The sequence below is a fragment of the Octopus bimaculoides genome, chromosome 7 (assembly GCF_001194135.2).
Source record: "Octopus bimaculoides isolate UCB-OBI-ISO-001 chromosome 7, ASM119413v2, whole genome shotgun sequence".
In the NCBI taxonomy this organism is placed as follows: domain Eukaryota; kingdom Metazoa; phylum Mollusca; class Cephalopoda; order Octopoda; family Octopodidae; genus Octopus; species Octopus bimaculoides.
In genome coordinates, this window is record NC_068987.1 from 5,440,171 (window position 1) to 5,441,145 (window position 975).

Below are 975 nucleotides of genomic sequence, written 5' to 3' on the forward strand. Positions count from 1 at the left end.
AGAGACGCAGTTACTCGGTCTCGAACGTGACGCCGGTCTGTCTCAGCGTTACTCATGTTACAGTTGAGTGACCGGGGGTAACTTGAAATGAAGTCTATTTGCTGCTCAAGAACACAACACACCACCCGGTCGGGGAATCGAATCAACGAGCTGGCGACTGTGAATGCAACACGTTAACCACTAGGCCACGCACGTTCACGAAAATTATGCATGGACTTGTAAAAGAGAGAAAAGGAGCGAGAGAAAATGAGACGTGCCATATTTAATATGCGGTTTATATAACACTAGAGTGCTCGAGCCGTCAATAATAACAGCGTGTGTTTTACTAAACTTTCTGGTAATTATATCATTTGGGCTTGCATGTATGAATGTTCGATTTTTCCAATTGGCGCTATTGTTGAAGAATGTATATGATGAAAGTTGTTCATGAGAGTAAGAAGATGTAAATAAAAATGTCAAAATAACAGGAAAATAAGAACATTATAGTTATCGCTTCTCAAATACTATCTATGTTCGATTACTTTTAATATGTACAATAAGTTGTAGTTAATCATTCATACAAACATAAAAAAAAGCATTAGTTGAACATTATGAGACAAAGAAGGGAACAGAACGGACATTCGATTGCAATAAACGGGGGAAAAAAAATGAATAAACCGAACGGTACAAGCCTGTGTCGAACAATTAGAGCTCATATCGAATAATCTAGAAAGTAAAGCCCATAAAGTGGGGCACATTCAAAAGCTTCAACGGATTAAGTGTTACTCACAAGAAGTAAAAATTACATAGGCGTGTGGTAACAAGCTTGCTTCCCAAACACATGGTTCCGGGGTTCAGTTCCACTGCGTGGAACCTTGGGCAAGTGTCTTCTACTATAGCCTCGGGCCGACCAAAGCCTTGTGAGTGGATTTGGTAGACGGAAACTGAAAGAAGCCCGTCGAGTGTATATATATATATATATATATATATATATAT

At 39.1% G+C, this 975-nt stretch overlaps 1 protein-coding gene across 1 annotated transcript in view; it reads right to left on the reverse strand.

Moving 5' to 3' along the window:
• LOC106883202 (uncharacterized) overlaps positions 1 to 975 on the reverse strand; it is a 131,310-nt gene that overhangs the window by 10,789 nt on the left and 119,546 nt on the right. The gene's annotated exons all lie outside the window — the stretch shown is intronic.